Source organism: Gymnoscopelus microlampas (assembly GCF_963454915.1).
Source record: "Gymnoscopelus microlampas genome assembly, chromosome: 13".
NCBI lineage: Eukaryota > Metazoa > Chordata > Actinopteri > Myctophiformes > Myctophidae > Gymnoscopelus > Gymnoscopelus microlampas.
The window spans coordinates 21,463,800-21,485,278 of NC_139950.1; the positions used below are offsets into that span (position 1 = coordinate 21,463,800).

Sequence of the window (21,479 nt, forward strand, 5' to 3'; positions counted from 1 at the left end):
TTACACTCATTAATGTAAATCATATTTGGCTATGGATGTCCAATAATCAAAAAGAATATTTCAACTTGTAATTCTCTGTCTGCAAAAGAATTCCCATTAGCGAGAGATGCCCATGCAAATGACAGGTCTTTGAGTCCATTGATTTTTTTTCTTTTCTTTTTTTTTCACTCTGCATTTTGAGAAAGGCTGCTAATGTTGTCACGGACTGTTCATCAATCTGCATTATTATCTGATTTAATATTGCCCCTATTCATGTGGCTTCATTTGTGATAGAACAGATTGAATTAGAATCATATAGGCCATGGGGAAGAATGGAAGCAATACAGTTTTAAGTGATTGCTGCGGTTACACGGAGGCCCGCATAGAAGTTTGTCATTGAAAAGTTGCGTAGTTATGTAGCTGTTATTCACATGTCTGTTTATAATGTAGCTAGCAAAATTCCTTTAAAGTTTGCAAAGATTTTAAACGAGCATGCACGCACGTGCATAGCCTACTGTTGCACCGTGGCTGTGCAAGAGTGACCAATGACATTAGCAACTTTCTATGTGAATAATGTGTATTGAGCGAGCTACCACCTCCCTATGGATGCTGGGCTAGCTTTCAGAGCGCTGATGTCAGTCGGCAAGGTCATCAGTCACCTTATGTACAGAGGCAGCTGTGATTCTGTCCCTGTCCTGCGCTGGCTGTGGCCAGCGCATGTGGCCTTGTCATGACAAAGTGGCATCCTTGGCTGTCCAATGAGATACAGCTCTATCGCAGAGTCCCGTAATGAAATATATTAGTTTGCTGCATCTTAGCTGAATCAGTTTGTCACTTGTGAGGGTGAATTTATTGGGATGTTCCCATCCCTCGCTCCCATTTCTCTGCATCAAGAGCTTTCCTGCGCCCTTTCGTACAAACACAACTCTTCCCAAGTGGAGGCAATGTCGTCCAGATCATAGCCCATTTCATGAAACATCTATAAATTATGACCGGGACAATCAACATCCCTGTGTCCCCTTGGACCTGCAAAGCCGAAACAAGAGCGGCTGGAGAAGTCGTCGTAGGAGGAACAGGGGTTCAAATTTTTTAGTCCCTGTGGAGAAAAAAAAATATCATTTTTTCCCCTCAATCCATATTGAGGAAAAAAAAATAAAAAAAAATAAGCTGCTTTCTCTGTGTTCTGTCTGGGTACGAGTAGCAGTTCTCAGAGTACAACAGTGACCACAGGACCGTGAAGCTTTAGAAGGAGTCTGCAGAAAACACAACGCGGCGGCTTGTCTCAGCCTAAGACCCCCGCCGGTCCGGTGGCTCTTTGTGGCCTCTTTGTCTTTATGTAAAAAACCAATGCTCACCGATGATGTGTTATGTAAAATTCCCAGAGGCTTGATTTAAATGGGCTGGATATCCTCTATGCTAGCTTAGTTATACTCCAGTGCATCGGCCCTAAGAGCACATGGGTGCTGCATGAAAAGCAAAATGTAAATGTAGCCTCAGCGTCTTAGATAACCAGAAATTATGTCATGGGCTCCCCCACCCTACCCCACCCTTTTTATTGTATTATTATAATAATAAATTTAAAGAAAAAGCTGAACAACAGAGGACTTTTCCTTCCGCAGATGTTTCTTTTTTTTCTTCTTCCATCAGTACAATCACAGCATCCGTCCCCTTTTCACGTTTTAAGATGGGAGTGAGCAGAGGAGCGATGCCAGGGGCAAGAGTGGCAGACAACCCAAGTCTGCTCTCCTGTAAATACAACAACACCCACAGAGACATGGGAAAAAAAGAAAAGAGGATTTGGAGGGGCCTGCATAGGTCTGCTGGAAGTCTCCTGGGTCGCCCCCAAACAGCTCAACAGATGACCAGGTGGCAATGAATTGCATGTCATTAGTCACATGCGAGTAGAGCTGCAAGTAGGGGTTAGAAAATAATCATACAGTGTGGCCTTTTATGGTTCAAATGAATTAAAGTCAATAAACACGAGTATGGTTACGGTTAAAAATGCAAAATGATTCAGACAAGGACGTTTTTCCTCCATGATCAATTCTAATCCCCCTGTATACTCAGAAGTTCATCACAGTCGCATAACCGCCAGAAAAAACTCCTTCCCGGAGTTCCCGCTGTCAATGTATATGTATATAGGTTATAGAATGCATTTTCTGACGTTTATATAGAATTATATGAGACGGACTGTCATTTGCACAGAGTCGAATTCAGGCCACTGTGGCTCAGGAACCTTATGAAGAACCTTTCATTTCCAGTCAGCCCAGGCCAGGAGTGCTTTGAAAGGAGGCTTCCCGTTAAGCACAGGAATGTAAATTAGGCAGTTAAAATTAAGAGCTTGAATCTAACTAAAAGAGCATAACATCCAATCTAATTAGAGGGCTCTTTAATGAGTCGGTAATTAGCTAAGGAGCAGTGCACACAGGGCGCCATTGTGGCTTGAACTTGTGTGTCGGGCCCTGCTGACTGGGGCACCCTTTGTGTCAGATTAGTCCCCGCCTGGGAAGAATTACTCTCTGAAATATGGTTATGCTTCGCTGTATGCCTTTATATAAGACACCGTTTGGATATCCTCTGGGGGTCAGCAAGAGGTTTCGCTGCTCATCAAGTTAACTTTGGACGTCTCTGCGAAATCATGCAGCGGGTAACAGCAGTTTAAAATCATTAAAGAGTACAGAATAATGATTAGATCAGAATAAAACAGTTACGCTTTACACCAGTACGTACACAGAAAATGTTCATGTTTAAATGTGTGTTCAGTATTACATTTTGTGGGCATTTAGCTGAGATTCCAGAGCAACTTACTGTATAATCTATAATCTTAAGGACAGTTCGTCAAGACCTATGATGATTGACGATGGACACATATTGGCTGTTGCATTGATCAAATCTGTGACCTTTTTGCTCATGGTCCGGGCACCCTGCCAGGCAGTTAAAATGAAAATCTATCTTTGGCATCAAACACTTCTATTAAAACAAAAACAAAACAAGGGCAACACGCACCAACCAATGAGCGGATCAGTTCAGAGAGTAGGCCTATATACATATTTGCTCGGTATCTCGACCTCCCAAGTGACAGCAATCAAAAGAGATGCATTCTGGTGTGTGTTTGACAACAACACAGAGACAATACATCATAAACTAGAGCCCACTCCACCCTCAAACAAACCACGAAACAGGTTTCATCAGGCAAGCCTTATAGATACCGTGGCTTACTGCTACCGTTAGCATCCTTCTCAGTACCGCCCCTCATCTGCCAAGGCCCCGCTCTGCCTCTGACCCCCCGAACCTTACAGAGACTGTATTAATTTTCTTGACAAAAATCAATTGGCCAAAGGGCTGGGACTAGGGAGAAAACCCTCATTACTGCACCCAGCAAAGCCCACCCTCTCATTGGGAGGGCACGGCTGTTTTTATGGGGTAATAGTTTAACAGGGGGGGCGCCCAACTGGATGGACAAAAGGATTGTTTGTCGTCCCCGTCCCCTACGCACCCTGAAGGAGCTGTTCTAAATCAATTGTCACGTGTCCCCATTTAATATCATTAGAAAATGAGGACCTATGATAATTTTGGGTCTATTTTATATGAATTTATCACAAGGCATATGAGACTAATTTGTTTTGAAAAGATGGCATTTTAATTGTGAGACGTGAAGAGACGAGAAGGAAAAAAGAAAAAAGAAAGTCAAGGGCAATGCAATGCATATGACTGCAAATTCCCAACCATGTGGATGTTTCATTTTTGTGTTTGTCTATTTATATACAGGCTGGCCAAACAGAGAGGGAAAATATTCCCCCAAATCAGATTAGGAAACTGTGAGCCTTATGAATTATAAGACTGATTCACGGGAGAGCTGTGGATTTAGACCCAAGGCCTAATACGTCCTATGGACTTGACAGAGGAAAAATAAACTGATAGTACAATAAATGTGCTTTATGGACTATAAACGTACATCACGGATCCTGAATGTGACAACATTTGACCATCGGGGAACGTGTGACGCTATCACTCTGACAGCTAGCCTATATGCAGAGAGGCATCACGGGCAGTGGGATGGGGGTTTGGCGTGAGTGCGGTCACTAAGTAGGGTCTATGTGTTTAAAATGTGCTGCACAATACCTGCTAATTCTATTAAGTGCTGGTGCGCCGTGGCAGTGTGGTTATGGGCTGATGTAAATGGACGGCTGGTTGACTAAACAATGCAAGAGCATTAGAATAAGTGTGGAGTACGAAGCCTTAAAGCCCAGCCACCCCCGGGCCTTGCCAAGTCCATTATGTGTATTGGAGACATCTTGAGATTCGTCATAGGGAGATGCAAGTTCCGTATAGTGGCGGGGGGGCACGCCGTCGTTTCGTTAGCCCGCCTCATCGTGAGAATGGCTTCCACCTTGCGACATCCAGGTGTAGGTAATGCAATGAAATGAGGCCCTCACAAACAATCTCCCATAAACAGGCCCTCTTTCCAATCTTGTCTGGGACCTTTGGGCCGTTTTAAGAAGGCACGTGCAGTCAACTTGTTCAAGGACAGTCAGGGACTTGAGTCCTGCGGTGCCACACACTGTAAAATCGTAAGTGTGTTTTTAACTCCAAAATGTGTTACATTACACTCCCCGTGATGGAATTTGTCCATACTTAGAATGTTGTTTTTGTTTCAGTTTTTTTCTTGTTAGATGGCATGCAGTGGAAAAGCAGGACTTAAGGCTGGAGATACTAAAACATACATGAGCCAGATTACGCCAACATTATGGTATGATCCTCAGTCCAGTCATTGTGCTGTATGTATGACGGTGTGAGATTTTATTTATTTAATTTCTAACCCTGGTACCTGCACCTACAACTCAATCACAGTGTGTGATGCACTACACTCAGATCTTCCAATAATATGTGCTGCAAGTCTATAGCTATTATCTCTTCCATTATTGTCTCTGTCGATGTCTAATTTAGCAGATTATGCACTGAAGCAATCGAGGAACCGGAAGTAGTGATTCTATTCACACCAATGCTTGGCAGTAAAGGATTCAAAATCATACTTATCGCACATAACCGACAGCAAACAACGCGGTTTCGGCCAAGACCAATTTAGTACATTCATTTTCTTTCACCCATTTCACCTAATGGCGTCGGTGTTGCCCACGTTACACCAATATTCTTGATACAAAACCTCCATCAAGGCTAATATAATATGAATACAGCAATTTCACTTTTCACAAATTACGTACCAGGAATCATTTTCGATGATTTCTTTTACATACAATGTACTGGATATTAGAAGAGTACAGTACTGAATATTAGCAGAATCTTTGTATTCATTTAAGTGCTAAGATTGATTTTAAGACCCGTTTCGCCAGGCAGTGAGAATGAATAGAATCAATACTTCCAGTTTCATGCTCACAGTGCATGAGAAGCAACAGATAAAGATGATTGTTAATATTTGAAAATACATAATGCCAATGGTAGTGGTACAAGTTGTACCACTACCCGGGCGTACAACCCAAGGTTCTACCTAAGTTCAACATCGCTTTAAAAAGAACACAAGAAATCCTCCATAATGTCATTTCCGGGACGGCAAACACAACAGGAAAGTAGCCTCAGTGTCCCTTTATTCCATATTTGCAGGCCAGCCATGGGCTAATTCTCATCAGCCTCCCTCCCTTGAAGAGCCAGTCATTAAAGGCACTTGTGTGTGGAGTGTGATTGTTTGAGTTTGTTCTTGGGAGACAGGTGCCAAGAGGTTGTTTCTACCGCTATAATTACTCCACAACACAACACACACAGTTACCAGAGGAACATCAGGCTTTCTTCCACCCTGGGAAAGAAATTGCTTGGATTTAAGATAACGATTTCTCCCCCCTGATATTAACCAGCTGTACGTGACACTGGGCCTGTGCGAGGAGATCAATCCCCCCAGGAAAGTGCTGTCTCCTTTCTTTCGACAGGGCCCGTGAGCTGGGATGAGACGGAGAATCACGGACCATCGCTTTCCACTGTCGTGGGGGGGATGTTTGGATTAGAGCCTGATGGCTCCCTGTGGGTGAACTCACCCCCTCATACCTAACCACCTCATCCTCCTCCCTTCCCTCCCTCTATCTCTGTCTCTCTCTCTCTCTATGTAGCACCTGGTGAGGGGCGAGGCGCTCCACGAGGGGGGGAGGATATATACACTTAGGCACGAGAAAGGTCAGCCGGGCGGGAATGTGGCAGGCAAACAGGCAGTGGGGGGCCCACGGTGAGCGGTGGCGGGGGGGCCCGGGGATGAATCACAGGAGAATTGGTGCATGGCAGTGAATGAATAACCCGCCATGGCTCCCCAAACCCCATTATTTCCCTCCTTCTCCAGCGGGGCCTGAAATTCATGTCTGCGCATGCTGCCAGTTCATTAGGGTGGTGGGGGGGGGGGGGGTGTCATTCCTCTTCTGGGCTGCGGCAGGACAGGGCCAGGCGGGGGGCCCCAGGAGGCGCCTGGCCCCTGTTTAATTCCACATCAACCGCTCCACTGAGGGCCTTAATCTCTGCTTGTGTGATCAATACTATATCAGTGTAAATTAAAATGACAATTTTAAAGTAATTAAGCCTGTTAATGCTCGATTCAAATGCCATTATTTGCACAAGGGTGCAAGTGTGTGTGTGTGTGTGTGTGTGTGTGTGTGTGTGTGTGTGTGTGTGTGTGTGGGGGGGGGTGAGTGCCTATAGTTGGGGTAAGGTGGGACGGGTTGGTGGGTGAGGTGGTGGGTAAATTACGAGCGTGTCCACAGCGACAGGCAAATGCTTTAACTGGCGTGGCCCACTGTTGCCGCCAAGAGAAAGAGGGCTTAACAAAAGCAGATTAACTCTCCACCCATGCCAGCCCGGGGACCTCTCCAATTTCAGAGGAGGCTAACCCAATTGGCCAAATTTGATTTTGTAGAACCAAACCCAATTATGGCCATATTAGATGAGAAGTGGCAGGGGAGGGAACGCTTGCTGAAGGAGGCAGGGAAAATGGAGGGATCGAGGGAGGGCAGGAGGGGGACGGGGGAGAAAAGTTACACAATAAAAATGCACTTAACTATAGAACGAGGACCAGCAGTAATTGTGTGATTTGATTATTTTCTTCTCCCTCCTCTCTCTGCTTTTGAAAGGCCATTTAGAGTCATTGTGATGGTTAGAGTGAAATAAATGGGGTCCCCAACGTTAACCTTGCCTTGCACGCGTATTTGTGAGCGTGTGTGTGTGTGTGTATGGGGATCAATGTTTGTTTCCCTTCTCATGTGAGGTGAGGTGGTGTGTAAGTGAAAAGGAAATGAAATGATCACATTGTTGGCTCTTATTAAGACAGGCTCACAAGCCCATGGCCAGCGACCCTCCACTACTCATAGACCACATTCCCCAATTACACCCAATAGAAGGGGCCCCAGAGAGGGCCCTGCAAACACAAAACCGAGGCCCCTTCCTTCCCTAGACAGCAGCTAATAATATTATGCATCAGTCCGGAAGGAAAAAAAAACTCAACGAATTCACATTATATCAGTTTTTCAATTTCTCTTCCACAATCTGTTACACTCTCAATGCTACGGTACATATCATCGCTGGGTGGAAACCTTGTACCGTATGTCCAAAACGATTTACTTTTCAGGCAATGGAAAAAATAAACTGTGTTCCAATGGATTCAATGTAGCTATTACTTAGTTACAGTACAAGCAGTTGTTATTATAAAACGCACAAAATGTTTCCAAAATAGAGAAAATAGCTGATGGCCGACTCGTCCCGGTGCAACACGTTGTGAGCTTATAGATCGGCTATTTCCGTACTTCTGTGCGACACTGTCATAAGACGAAGTAGGGGATTAATTTGCAAGTAGATCATATGGCGATACAAGGTTTCTGCCCGACAGCAATGATATTCTTAATCACGCACCGCACATGGTCACCGGTGACTTGCCTACTACATGGTCCCACAGTCCGTCGTGTGGATAACACACTTTCCCCTGGTCAGGAAATGTCCATATCTCACAATTAGCAGCTAACCAGTCATGTGTTGACACAGAGCGCTAGGGATGTGGTGATTAAAGGAAGCCATTAGCACAACACTATGGATCAGTCAGTGATCCAGCCTGTCTGTCACTACTCAACTTGCATGACCAGAGGAAGAAAAAACTAGTTTAAATGATTCCAGAGTTTTGTTGGTCGCCATCATTGGGGGCTAGTTTGAGAAAATGGAATTTGACAGCTCCATGATGACTGGGCAACAATGGGTTAATCGTTTGTTTAGATGCATGACAGGAAGTAATGATAATAATTAAAGTCTTGTCTGTAATTATTTGCTTGAGTCGTACTGTAGCTGGAAAAGCGGCCAATAATGTGAAACTCAGCGACCAGAATGAAGCATGAGTTTCAAATGATGAATGAATTGCCAGCGAATATCATGAAGGGGAATTCATCTCAATAATGATCATTTCTGACTCACAATGTCTTCTTTATGAGCAATAGCAATTTTGCAATCCATATCACTTATCATGGACTGCCTAGTTCCTTATGTATCTTGGTTGAGCCCAAAAGACTTCCCGAGTGACTTGGCTCCCATGCATTATTAAATGCATGCCAATAGTTAGCAGACAGAAAACATCCCCTATGAAAAACAAGGGCAACCTGTGGGTATTTAATTAGCAAGGTGGGTGCTGCTCTGCATTCCTAATGATGCTGGATAATGGACACTCAGGGGCCTTAAAGAGGGCCAGAGAGAGAGAGAGAGAGCAAGGGGGGGGGGGGGACAAATGGTGGCGTAGCACTGGTTGGTGTCCAGGGCTGTCCTATCCATCATGGTGTCTGTTGACTACTGTTTGTAGAGCCAGCCTTTATTAATTATCAGCTCGTTTGGAGCGGTGGGGGCCAGGGGTTCTTGTGCGGAGGGAGCGGGGGGGGGGGGACCTTCTCCACGATCAATGGAAACTGTCGCTCCAGGAGAATTCTAGGGAGGGCGATTAAGATCAATTTGATTTGGCCCATTGGATGATTCTTCCAGGAGAGGATGGAAGAGAGGAATGCTCCTGGGACTAAGAATGTGGGAGGTGAGCGTGTTGGCTATAGATAGATAATCCATATCACTGCATCCACCACCCTCCCACTCCCAAAGAATGACACTGCTCAATTTTTTTTACAAACTGCACGTCAATGTGTTAGCTTCAATGTCTAATATGGGAATAGGCATTCACAGTTTTTTTTCTTTTAAATAAATAAATTTAAAAAAGGGAAAAAAATGAACAAAGGAGAGCACTAGGGCTAGGCCTACATACAAGTATATACTTTACACACACTGTTCATACTTTCAGATGATGTGATACACTAAACTAAATCTAAGCACAACTCATTTGCATTCTTGTTGTGTTGCTATAACGTAAGCTGTGGTGATTTTTGTGTTTGTCTGTCTCCACTCTAGACACGCTGTAAAATGTAAAAAATAAAGTAATAAATAAAATGATAACAGGGATGAGCATAGCCTATACGACATAACATTATTAAACTTGGTAATTACAACACAAAGAGAGACTACACATGGTAAAATGTGTTCATGGATAAATTCAGAGTATCTGGGGGACAAAAGCTCTATGAAAATCACACAATAATGGTAATGGTATTTTGATCAACTCAAATTGATCACCTCATTAGCCCAATCTGATCACCCGGTAGCTCAAAAAGAGAACTGCACTAACAACAGACATGCAGAAAAAAACGTTAGAAATCAGTTAATTCAAGTCCGAAAGTGTAACAGTGTACAGCTGTACAAACGTATTTGTACAACTGTATCCAGTTACAAATGGATAAATTAACCGAGGACTTTACTGTGAAGATTTCCCACGTGCATTGAGAGAGCACTGACTGAGAGGCAGCTGAAATATGAGCATGTTCCTCGGGGCTTAATCTGTTGCATAGACAGATAAGCTGTGGTCTGACACTCATGTTAATAAAGGCTCCTTTAAAGAGACGCCAGGAGTCGTATAACAACACCTCCCCTGACACCACACCACAGATCACTAGCACTAATCTGAACACTGCTGAACACATGGGCATGCACACACGCACACACACACACACACACACACACACGCACACGTTGCATACAACTATTGTGAAGAAAACGCAAAGCTTATCCACTTAACCCATTAAGACCTGAGGCCGATTCTACAAATGCTTCTAAATCAGTAGTTCTCACACTTTCAAAAATGTAAAAAAAAAATAGCAGATGTTGTACAAGCTCACAGCGCGTCACTTCATGCCACGCTGTTAGTTTGTATATCTGCTATTTTTGAATGGCCAACGCAAACATCTAAAATTCCCAGGTTTTAATGGCTTAAACCCTACAGTATACTCGATCAGGGCTCCGCAGGGCTCTATACTTGGTCCGCTCCTTTTTCCCCCCCAAAGATAGCTGATCTGCAAGCTCACAACGCATTGTGCTGCGATGCGTTTTGATCTTAGAGATCAGCTTTTAGCCGAATGTTCACCCTAGAATTTGGATGCTAATGTTTTATATAATATGACCTCTATATATTATCTGTCATTGCGCAGATACCAATAACTAATCTAACTTTTGGTATGAAACAAAAATTGTAATCTATGACAAAAACAAAGAGTAGCATACCATAGTGACCAGTAGTGTGTGCATGTGGGCACATGCCTGGAGTACAAACTCAGACACACACAGGCACACAATTGCACATGCGCTTTTGAGAGCGTGCGTATGCATATGCGTACACGCATGTCTACGTGCGTTGCATGTGGCTGTGCAGATTTTTTGGGAGATTAGTTTAGTGGGTGTGGTGGAGAACCACGAAGGTGTCGGGGTGGGGTGGGGTGGGGGGGTGGCGTCTATTTTCTCCAGGGACCGCGGGGGGCTGTGAGAGCTGTGAGGCCTCTCAATAGGCGGAGGATTATGGAAATCAAAGATGAGAGATTAGCTAATGGGAATATAATGGCCAGCGACTGCCCCGGTCAGCTGGGCCATGCAAATGAAGGGGCTACGAGAGGCAGAGAGGGACAATCAATATGTATGGACGGACCGTTGGCCAGTACTATATCACCAACACTACACACCAAGAGCTTGAGCGCACAGATGCATATGCACACACACACACACACACACACACACACGCACAGGGCCTGACGCCAGCGCACAGAGATTAGCTTTCACCAGGAGGAACGCCGCTCGACTGGAGGACCGGAGATATCGCCATCGCCGCCCCAGCGGTCCCTCCTCACTGATGTCAACAGGCAGCATGTGATCCCTCCCTCCCTCCCTCTTCCAACCCCCACCTCCAATGACGCCTAGCTCTCATCCCCCCTGACACACCAGCAGAGAGAGAGAGAGAGAGAGGGAGAGAGAGAGGGAGAGAGAGACACGGCTGGCGTTCCAGCTCCTACTCTCTCTCCCCCTGTGCTCCATCAAATATCTATTCATTCAGGTCTTGGCTCCCCAAACAGAGCAAACGTCCTTGTAGACAAATCAATAGTGTGGTGCAAAGCAGGAGGGAGCCAAGTATTACGGCAGCATTTAGATATACTAAGTAGTTTGTTTTAGGACTCTGACTCGGGGACATCCGGTGTCCGCTGTTTAGCATGTGCGGACATTAACCCACTTCAAATGTACGCGGGGGACGGAGGGGGGAGTAACACGCAATTGAGCGGGAAACATGGCAGCTTTCGTCATCAACTAAATGGAACCATCACCTCACTTATAGATCAAAATTCCAATTCTGAGCATGTCAGGAGAATTTCAATTTAGATTTGAAGTGTGTGTGTATATGGGGGGCATGGGGGGGGGGGGGGGGGTTCTGGTTCCCTGTGCCTAGCATGGCCTTTCAATCCACCCATAAACCCAGCTCTCCCTCCCCCCTCTCATTCCCATTCCTGTCCACTCGGAGCAGGCCATTCATTCTGGACCGCGGGCAGAGGAAACCTCCCACCCGCTCACAAATGCATGGGAGCGGGCAATAAAATTAACCCGGTGGCAATTGTTTTCCCACCCGTTTGATGGCCCCGTGTCAGCTCATCCGTTACGGGCGAGAAATAAAAAAGTCAGGCTCAGATGTGCCAAAAATTATGACTGTGGGTGGTGGGGTGGGTGGTGGGGTAGGGGGGTACCTGAATGGAGCCAGGCTAATGTCAGATTATAGAGTCTAAGACCCGATCAATCAGCGCCAGAGTGGATGATGAGATAGGGGAGTGACTTCCTGGCTTGTTCATTTGCGTCTGGGAACAATAAAGAGAGTTAAGAGACTGGTAGGGGTTATTATGATTCTCAGGTGCACAGAGGGACTGCCAAGCACAGAGTAAAAGAGCTCGATATCATCGCTGTCGGGTGGAAACCTTGTACGTCCAAAACCGTTACTTTTCAGTAAACGGGAAAAAATATTCCAATGGATTATTAAGTCAAAAGCTCTTGTTAATAATTTTCAATGGTCCAATATATATAAAACTCGCACAGACTTAATCACTCAAAATGTTTCAAAAGTAGCGATGCATAGCGGGGTGTTCGGAGCTTGTGGATCGGCTATTTTCCCTACTTTTTGCGCACACTCTTGTACAATAAAGTCGAAGTATGGAGATACAAGATACACTTTGTTGCACCCGATGTCGTGCACTGAAAAAAGCAGATCTCCAAGCTTACAGCGGGTTACGCTGTGACGTGCTGTAAGCTTGTAGTTTTTAGCATTTTTTTAGTGCACAACACCAGCGTGCAACTAAGCATAAATCCGGCTACAGGCAGATGTATTTACAGTCTGACCAGCCGACGTCCCCCTGACCCAGCCCTTCTGCAGGGTGGGTGGGGGGGCAGAAGGGGAGGGAAGAAGGGGTAGCAGCAGGGTAAGGGTGGAGGGCAGGCGGAGGGAAATAAAAATCCTTCAGAGGGTGTTTATTTGCTCTCAACACCTCCCTAAGCGATCAATATTTTTAATTTGGGTCCGAGTTATTATTTTTCACATCACTGCGCCGGGGAGCAGAGTAAAGTGGCTCATATTTTAGCGCTAAAAAGATCGATATGACAGGCTCACCTTCACTCTGCCCCCTCGGGTGGCTGGGGGGCCGCACATCATAATGGACGGTGGGGTGAGGTGTGCTCGGCCCCGCCTAGCTCTGGAATCACATCATTATCTGTGGCCAGCGACCGACACCCCCCAGTCCCCCCCCCCCCCTACCCCACCCTACAACTTCCCACCCTACACCCCCTGACAACAACCCCCCCACCCCACACACACACACACACACACACACACACACACACACACACACACACACACACACACAACTCTCTCTCGCTCTAGGACACAACTGATTTACTCCCCGGCCAGATCAGCCGGCCACTGAACCAATCCCAACACACACACACACACACACACACTCACACTCAAGCACTTTATCGCAGCACTGTTTATGAGGGCGAGCTGGACATGCACGCACGTGTGTGCGTGTGGATCACTGTGTGCACCTCAAAATGCTGGCGGTACGCGTGTGTGTGTATGTTTTTGTGCACTGTAAATGGTGTGTGTGTGTTCACGTGCTCGGTGTGAGGACGGGCCAGGAGGCCATTAGGCTCAGTTTCCTCAGATTAGGCTCCTTGTAATAAATGCATCAATTTCCTTGCCTCTCCACACAACCCATTAATTATATATACATTTTCAGCCAAAATATTTTCACAGAGCCAGTCCCTGTTCTCTCTCTCATAATTCACGTCTGATGGCAGATTCATTGATTGTCGCTCAACACTTGTCCCGGGCGTGTGTATGCCGCGTGTGTGTTAGTGCACGCATGCGATTGAGTAGTTCTGTGTGTGCGCGCCGGTGTCACAAAGTGTCTCTGTGTGTGTGTGTGTGTGTGTGTGTATGCACTTATGGGCATGCCCCTGAGTGCATGAGTGATGGCCCGAGAGAGTTATGGCCCAACAATATTACTGGCCTGACATCTACTCCATTCAAATGGCCTCAGTCTGCTCTGTACTTCTCACCATATTGAAATAAGAGCCCTCCAACATTTTGTTTGCAATATTTTAAACCTGCTTATGCCTCTCCTGCCTTCTAGCCCTGTTGATCACAGCGTAGAACACAAGAGGAGGGGGGGAGCAGAAGAGAGAGAGAGAGAGAGGGGGGGGGGGGTAGAGAAGAGAATTGGCCCTCCCACTTAACCTCCATGTATAAAACCAACATTTCAATCCTCGTATATGACCCTACTTTCTCCATCTCTCCCCCTCGCCCCTCCCTTCTCTCTCCGTCTCATTCTGTGCGTACTTCTCTGCATGTAACCCATTTTTGTATCAGTATTAAAAGGGAGATTGAGGTGACCATATGGGAGGCCGTTAAAACGGGTGATAAACGCGGGTGACAGGTATTGCTGGGGAGTAATACAGCAAACACACATCACACGCACACAGACACACACACACACACACACACACACGTGCGCGCGCTGAGGCCCTGTCAGCACAGAGAGACACTAAGTGTTCATAAATTCCTGGGTGCGGAGCAGAGTGGCTGAGTGTGGGTTCTGATGATTGCATTACAGCGTGCTGCTTGAAGTAGGATTATACCCTCACCTCCACAGAGACCCACGATGCTGCTGCCAGCTACTGGGACAGCCATTACTAGAACATGGGATAAGACACACACACATACACACACACACCACACACCACACACCGACATCAACGTCCACTGGTTCTTGGGTTGAGGCAGGGTGGCTTATGGTAAGTGAGACAAAAACGCGGTAAATGGAAAAGGTCACTGGTTTGATTCCCATGAGGGCTAACTAGGGATGGAGCTCGAAAACCGGGTCCATTATATACCCGGGCATGAATTTATCGAGACCCGGTTTTCGATAAGCTTTAGGCTTGTCGAGCCTGTTATCGAGTGTAGCGGCCCACCATGACGTCATGTCTAAACTATCAAAACAAGAGGCGATCAAGAAATAAATCTAATCACCCACGCTGGCACAAACATGTTGGTCTAAAAGTGTATTGATAGCTGCAAGTTGTGCCAAACAGCGCTGTCCGTCCTATCGTTCTCAGTCTATCGTTGCCGAAAATGGCCGATCTACAAGCTCACAACGTGGTGCGAACAGACGCAGTGTGAGCTTGGAGATCGGCCATGTTTGGTGCGTGACACCGTCGTACGATGAAGTATACATTGCGCTTTTAAAGCGACAGTACACACATTAACCGTTTCTTCAATATTATTTTCCAAAAGTAAAAAGGTCACTTGCCTTCTGTCTGTTAGAAAAGTACTGTATTTGAAGGCCCTAGCAAAATGTAGTGCAAGTGATATATTTTGGTTAAAACAAAGAAAAAAGAATAGAAAAAATAACTATGCATTTTTTGTTTATAAAAAGTTGAAGAGACATGGAGATTTTATAGTTATTACAGTACTATTCATAATATAAAGCCATTTAACACTTATTGCACATTATATGAATGGTTGTTTTAATGATAGGCAAAAATATTTTTTACTTTTGTCATCTTCATTTAATTTTAGATAGTGGTCAGCCACAAACTCACTGTCACAACTGGCCAATAAAAAAAGATACCGGTTCTGTTCAGAATTTTTCGCCTCACGTCTTTTTTCTTAATAATAGAAAAAGATCGATAGTGGGCTCGATAAAAGCTCGGTTCGATAAGCAGGCTCGATAAGGTGCTCATTATCCAGTCATGCAAACAGCCCCGAGGTGAAAAAGGTGACAACATGTTGTTTTCTTTCGGTTCAGGTGTCACACAATTGCCCTATTTGGGTTCAAAAAGGTGACTGTAGCTGAAAAGTGACACTTTTGCATGCCTGATTATCAATAAAAATTAACGAGCTCCATCCCTAGGGCTAACGCGTACAGTACGTTAACAGCCATGTATGCTGCCAAAAGTGTCCTTGAGCATGGCACTAACGCACTACCTGCTCCCTCATTAAGAAGTCCCTCGTCAAGCTGTTGCCTAAAATATTGAATATGTCTGATTCATGCACTTAGGAGTGACTCGTTAGTAGGCTTGGGCAGTATCAAGGTAGTAGTGTATTCCAGGGTATTTATAGATACCAAATTCAAAATCAGAACTATTACTGATAGAAAATAAAAACGTAAAATTAAATGTAACAGGTAGAAAAGAAACAATTGGCTGGACAATTGGCTGGACATGTCCAAGCTAAGAAATAAAATATGAATACATACAGTATGGAATTGTGAAAATGACTATCTTGAGATGACTTCTTCCAACTGTCATTTTGAAATGTTTTGTAGTTATTGAAATATTTAACTTTAAACACCCAATAAAGTCTATAGGTAATTTTCATCTGAAACCCTTTTTTTCTTTCACTTGTTTGAAATCATGTTACTTCAGCATGCTTTAACTTACCGATTCCATTTAAACTTTAAAAGGTTGAAGTATATTATGATTTCCATTGCTGTGTTTAACTTTTTTATCACCTTTATACTTTTAAAGCTATCCCACATCAAAGCTCATGTGGATCTCACAGTCTTTTCAGCTTTTCCACTACACACTAAATCTTAGTCACTGCGGCCACAATTCTTACACTTACCGGTAGATATGTTTTTTACATCACTACGTTCGCACGGGTCTGGTCTCCCATTTATCTAAGCTGTGTGATGTATACATTTTTAGTTAAGACCATTAATATCAACCCATGTCCCCCTGCACTGTAGCAATTAGTGTACCAGGGGCTGTTTCATGCTTAGCCTGTAAAAGTGGTGCAAAGTAAGTAAGTACATTTACTCAAGTACTACACAGTACAAGTGCTTACAATGCACAGTACAATATTGTGGTACTCTACTTTCCATTTTTGTTACTTCTACTCCACTACAATTACAGCATTTGACAGCTTTAGTTACTTGTTACTTTGCGGATGTTATTAATACAAAGCATACATTAACCACTTAAGTCCATACTTTGACTATTCGAAAAAAGCCGATCTACAATGTGACGCGTTATGAGCTTGTAGATTTTTGGAAAATGTTAGTACTTTTACTTTGGTATTCAAAGTATATTTTGATGCCAATACTTTTGTACATTGAGGCAATTCCATGATCACAGATCGGTATTGTATCATCAAGGGATGATACCAGGAGCGACAACAACGACCTGGTACCACCCACCTATAGAACAAACATGGGTAAAAAAATCCTCTTTCTACTGCACTGCCACCTACTGCACTGCCACCAAAGTTTGGAATGCCCTGACACCATCCCTTAAAAACTGTGGATCACTGGCTTCCTTGAAAACAGGCCTGAAAATCCATCTTTCAGAAGGCCAAAGAGGGAGGTAAATCTCCCTTCTCCCATAGAAAGGTGATGGCATTCACTGCCTACACCCCCACCCCCCCCTTTCTACTCTGTACATATAGTGTTTTATATTTGTTGATGATATTATATTTGTGTTACATGTTATGCTATGTTGATGAATTGAACCACATACATAGGACCACAATGTAAACAAGTCCCCAGGACTTTTTTTGTGTTATCCTTTTAGCCCAAATGTGTGACTGTACCTTGTGCCGTTTGCATTTCTGTCTAATAAAGCATTCAATCAATCAATCAATGTACCATCCCGGCCACAAACTGTTCACACCTCTATTACGCTCGTGGCCAGGCAAGGAGGCCTACCGCATCATCAAGGGCAAGACCACCAGATTTCTGAACAGCTTCCACCCGGGCCTGATCACCGCCTATCACCACCAGGCTGGCCTGTCAACTGAAACGGACTGTTCTTTTCTTCCTCTCGTCATGTGGATATGTTCCTCTGAGCGGATTTAACTTTCCCTGTAGACCTGCCATGTGGATCTCTTTTTTACCTGTAAAATATATGCCCTGTGTTTTTTGCACCTTATGTCCCACATACTGTACGTGCTGCCACGTCGACCAATGTGTTGTAGATATCGTGATCTTTTTTTTTTGTGTTCTCTTTGACATGCATTTAATTTTGTTACATTTTTTTTCAACCTGCTCTCCCTATCACTGCAACCCACCCTCTCATTTTTCTTCTGCTCCCTTTCTGTAAAAACAACAAAATGATGGAGCTTTATGCAAAAATACATTTCACCCACTTCTGTAAACCGGTGATGTGACAATAAAGTTTATTCTGTATTCTAAATTTATCAAAGTGATCCCAATGCTGTATTTTGGTTTTGAACAACCCAGAATCCAAATCTGAGCCTGCCGTATATAACACCCCAGTGACATCTCAGGAAGGTATGATGAATGTATGAAAAAAACCTATTCGTTAGCTACTAGCAAGCGTCACCATTAAACATCAATCATTCTCTTTTTGGCACGAGAGACAGGAAACCTAGGGAAGACATGCAAGAAATGGCGGGAGTTGGAATCAAACTCAAGTACTTTGAGATTCACAAGGAGGTCTGTGTACTAATGGTGGCTCAACCCTAAATTCAGACATTTAATCACCATTTACCTTCGTCAGCAACCTAATGACTATATTCATAGGATTAAATATAGGCCAATTATGTTCATCTGATTTGCTCTAAATAAGATGACCTCATGTATCGTCACTGGAAGTAGACAGGAGTCCCAGTCAGTTCAATGTGACTGTGGTTTCTTGTAGTTAATCAAATGGAGCAGACTGTCTGCTTTCGGGTATAGAATCTAGTTGCCTATTGCACATACAAATAGTCACTGATGCAAATGGATGTTGACAAGACCAAACATGTGCATCGCGTTTTCGGCAATCAAAATAGCATCATCCCTCTTTCTTCCACAGGACAGGGTGCAACAAAGGGCTCCTCTGAGAAGTGCCACAGTGAAAGTGCACTCACCGACTCAATGGACCTGTCCATTTTTACACTTTCAGAGTGAAATTAACATTCCAGATTTTACTGTACAGGGACAGTGATGGACACCATACACCATCTCATGGGATGATATGAGAACACATGCAGGCAAAACACACACACACACAGTTAAAAAGGAGGCAGCGCTGCCCTGTCAAGACCACCATGTCTGATTTATCCCCTGCTGCCTGTCACTGCTTCCTGTCCAGGAGACCGCAGACATACAGGACGCCTTTAATTTCCCATTAAAATGCCCTGGAACAACTGAGGGCTCTGTGTCTGTGAATGTGTGTCTGTGAGTGTGAGTGTGAGTGTGAGTGTGTGTGTGTGTGTGTGTGTGTGTGTGTGTGTGTGTGTGTGCGCGTGCGCGTGCGTGTACTGGTGTCTGCATGTGAGAATATCTTGATAAGGCTGAATGAGTGTGAGAGAGTGTGTGTGTGTGTGTGTGTGTGTGTGTGTGTGTATACACACTTACAGATAGGGGAGCCTAAGCATGCGTGTGTGCAGGAAGTGGTAATAAGGGCAGGCATTAGTGCACATCATTCCCGATGACACGGCAGGCAGCCCCAGGGCCAGGCCCATGATAAATATTAATGGCCTGGAACAAGTGGATTGGGAGTTGAGTTATCAGGGCGGTCCTTCCTAATTGACATTTTACCTGCTGTATACCTTAACAGGGTTGTAAAACACCCAGCCCTGGGCTCAGCCAGAGAGAGAGAGAGAGAGAGAGAGACAGAGAGAGGGGGACGTGTCAGTCAGCCCTGCCCACCCACCACACCTCCCACCCTCTGTGCAAAAGACAAGAGGGGAAGGCCTGCTTGCCGGTACCTCTCTTCATGGAGACACAACCGAACAGACAGGTTTTAACCACTTTACCTTAGCTTACGTGCTTGTCTGAGTTTTTTCCTAATAAAGTTGTTCAATCCCCCCCCCCCCCCCCCCCCCGACCCCCACACACATAATTATGTAAAGCGACTTTAGAAAAGCGTACTAAAAGTACTTAGAAAAGCACCATATAAATTCCAGGTATTATTATTAAACTTTTCACTCTTTAAAGTAACAAAAGGCCATAAAATAGGGCTCAAGTTGTTGTTACTGAAGGGAAAGCAAGGGTATTCATTTGCATGCATTTCAAATTAATTACAAGGGTACTGCTCAAAATGCAAGCTTTTTTACAGCACCATCTTTAACACATCTTCACACCTGGGAATTAGCCAGTACATCCAGTACCACTACTAGATAGTGATACCAAATGCAGTGACTGGGCCCTTGCTCAAGGCAACCGCAATAATAGATTTTTCAAACAAGTTTCAAATGCGTTCGAATTTAGAACGTGGGATGAATGTTGTACAGTAAGCCAAAGCCTATTACAATCAGCTATACAGACAATCATTCAGTTACATACACTGTTACATACCATGTACTGTCTACAGGTCCACTTTTACACTCTCCAGGTTAAATTAACACTGATTAGAGACGTGGGCATTCTGTTTGTATTGACAAGAGCGGGCAATGATGTATACGCACTGCTCTGTGGGACGGAACTGGGGGGAATCAGAATAAACTACATGACGTCATCCTGTCTTTATCAATCTCCATCATAGGACCACCAGAACATAATTAGAGGATCTTTCAAATATCCAAATTCACATATTTGAACAGTCATTCAAGTAATATTACCCCATATTCCCCTTTTTCACAGACAGCAGTGGCTCGCAAAGGCACACAAAAGGTAGAAAGGCAATGAACAACTGACTTGTATACTTCTCAACTCCTGCATATAGTAGCTACATTCATAACTCAGAAAGAAATACACAGGTGCACAGAAGAAAAAAAGACAGAAAAAGAACACACACACACACACACACACACACACACACACACACACACACACACACACACACACACACACACACACACACACACACACACACACACACACACACACACACACACACACACACACACACACACACACACACACACACACACACACACACACACACAGGAAGCTCAGGAGCCATTCATGGCGTTTCTACTTAAATTATCTGAAAATTGACAGGCAGGGCGGACAACAAACAATTATCCCTGGAGGATGGGGGGGTAAAAATCGAAGTTTGAGGAAACAAATATGAGTGATGTCATCTAAGCTAAATGGCAGGTCCTGTGCGAGGCAGACTGGAGAGTCTATTCATATTTACTGTTGCCAGGATTTCAATATCCACATCATAGAAAGCACATCAGATGTTTCCCTTTACGCCAATTGATTCACAAAAGAGAACCAGCCATGCCGCAATCTCTATTTGATGAAAATGGAAACACAAAACAAAGGTTAATCTATAGACAAGACGGCACTGAGTAAATAGTTTGCAATGTTGGGATATTATCCCAGCTTATGTGAAATGGCAGATAATTATTTTTTGTAAAGGCCAGTGTTTGTAATATGTTTATGAAAAGACCAAATGTGAGTCAGCGGGAGACGTGATTTATGAGGGTTTGTGGAGGTGCAGCGTAGCATGGTGATAACTACGACAAAACAGACACAGCTCAGCAATCACACACTGATTGGTAACATAGTCCATATCTACAGTAGACCACGTCAATGGACGTTATTCTGCAACACCCCCTATCCATCTCTCCCAACATAAGTTCTTCTTGGAAACGGAGAGATCATCATCTCTCGGGCCTATAGTCT

General features: G+C 44.4%; 1 protein-coding gene across 1 annotated transcript in view; it reads right to left on the reverse strand.

Annotated features, from left to right (window-relative positions):
* The window catches only part of inpp5a (inositol polyphosphate-5-phosphatase A), a 176,284-nt gene that overhangs the window by 83,570 nt on the left and 71,235 nt on the right, over positions 1-21,479 (reverse strand). The window lies entirely within an intron of this gene.